Below are 2,536 nucleotides of genomic sequence, written 5' to 3' on the forward strand. Positions count from 1 at the left end.
CCAGGAGGCTGACACGCATCAAACACTAGGGGGCGTGTCACTACTATCACATGCTTTATATTCAATTAGATGAAGGACAGAACTTGGCTGCAGTCAGCATGAGAGGAGCAGAGGAGCCAGACTCATTACAGCCTGCATGACAACAAGCCCCCCAAAACAAAAACAAAAACACAGACGGATCAAAACAATCTCTTAGGCATCACAAAATCACCAGCAGCCTACAGTTAAATCTATTAGCCTATATTTTCAGGTGTATAATGTGTCAGTGATGGTGATGTTATTGTCTTGAACTTACATATTTGAGATTCAATGCCCTGGTAAAAGACAATAATGTGCATACTGGATATAATGAAAAATCATAAAAAGTGTTTGTATTTCAAAATAAATTTCTTTTAAACAAAACGTGCTCTAAAAAAGAGGTCACTGTGCCAATGTCTATAAAGGTAGGAGCACGTGGAACTATATGTGATGTCAGATTTACAGGAAGGGTTTTATTTTTAGAAGCATCAGGCTGAAGTCAAAGATTTCTTAAAAGGACTGTGAGGACTATCTGATTAAAATGGACTGTAGCGACACCTTTAGCCTGGAGTCATTCACACACTGTCGTGGTGATATGACTGTAAAGGTTCATTTATACTCCCTTCTTGTACGAAAATATATATCCTTTTCAAACAATGTTACTGTCACTACTCACATGCTTCCATGCATCCTTCACGTTGGCATTGCCGTTTACTAATGCTTTCACCAAGGGGGGGCAGCCCAGAGTCAAAAGTTTATGACAACAAAAGACTCAAAAACAAACATGGTGACTTCTGAGAATTTCATCTCTTGCATTCAAGACAAAAATAGAGGCAGAGTTGTTGGAGGCAGTGGTCGGTGAGGCAGTTAAATACATTGTGAAAGTTCTGCCATTACTATTTCTTCTTTGTGTTCCACTAAAGCTACTTATCGGGTAGTAACAGCACCACGGCCCCTACAGTTTCCAGTGGTACTGCTCCTTTTCGCCCTTATCCATAAGCTTTACGGAAACGTGCCGAAATATGAAATCAACACAGAGCACAGACAGTACGTCAGATAGTCTTTCTCCAGGCAAACACAATGAAAAGTACAACTTACATAACTGTTAATCCTTACATTACCGGTGCTTTTCTTTGGTACAATTTTTTCCCAATACAACACAACAAAATAAGACATTTATCAACAGGTTACGTAATGCCGTTGTTTGAAATGTGAAAACAAGAAACTTGTTTAAATGTGTACAGTGGTTCAGTGGTCAGCTATATTTAGCGCTATTCATAGCCCAGTGCTCTAAGACATATCAGTAATGTGTAACATTAGTGAATCCAGGTTAGCTATGTCCTACCAGTCATCTACCAAGCAGAGCTAATGTCAACCCACTCTTTATTTTATTGATAGACTCTCAAGTCTGAACAGACCACTGCAGAATAACAGCTGACTGTGGGTTGGAATGGACATTATCACAAACAGTTTAGCTTGTGTTATAGCCTTAACCTGTGTTATAGCCTTTAGCTTGTGCTCTCTACCGTTCAGCATTTTTCTGTTTGTCTTTTTTCTGTTTGACAGTTAGGCTCCAGTGTCCACCATCACTACAAATTTAATCACAGAAATCGTTTTCAGTAGAGAAAAACACAGATCTCTCTTCTCCTAAAAAAGCCGAGATGGACCAGCGCTAGTGACCCTCTAGTGTCTAGCTGGGTTAATACTTTGCCTACTGTCCTGAGGAATTTGATATTTAAATTCATAAATCGCCTGAATGACTCTGTTAATGTGGTGATTTTGTATTGTTCCAGTCCTGTATATAGCGATGTAAGATACTCATCTGTGTTTTGGAAGCACTGGTATGACTGCCTCTTAAAAGTTTAGAGGTTTTAATTGTTTTAATTGTTTGTGTATTTGTGTTTTTTTTTTTGTTTCTGTAGTGTGGACCATGAGTCCATAGAATAAAGTCTATCTATCTATCTATCTATCTATCTATCTATCTATCTATCTATCTATCTATCTATCTATCTATCTATCTATCTATCTATCTATCTATCTATCTATCTATCTATCTATCTCAGGAAGCTGAGAAGTAGGGTTGAGAATTAACCATTGTGATAACTTTATTTAAAGCTGTGGATTACAATCAGGCATATATCAGGAAGGGAGACTTTATCATCATGTCCTCACAACGCAGTTAGGAAATCACTGACTTTTGCAGACTGCCACAAACACTACACTTGCACGTAACCATCTAGTCTCTAAAGGAGTATTTACAAGTCATCATTTTTAGCCTCTCAAAGTCTCCATAAGCCTGCAATGAACACAAAAAGTGGTGATTAAGCACTTAGCATTTGCATCTTGTAGTCACCTACAAGGATCTAGCCTGGATTAAAAGGGTGTTGCTTGTAGTGATGCACCAATCTAACTTTTTGGTTCCCATTCCTGATACTGATAACTACAGGCTTTGGGTATCACCCAATACCAATACAGATCCAATACAAGTGTTAAAATAATAACCTGCATGCCCAACTGT

Source organism: Halichoeres trimaculatus, unplaced genomic scaffold (assembly GCF_033239565.1).
Source record: "Halichoeres trimaculatus isolate MK-OKI-2021-1 unplaced genomic scaffold, fHalTri1.1 fHalTri1_scaffold_17, whole genome shotgun sequence".
Lineage (NCBI taxonomy): Eukaryota > Metazoa > Chordata > Actinopteri > Labriformes > Labridae > Halichoeres > Halichoeres trimaculatus.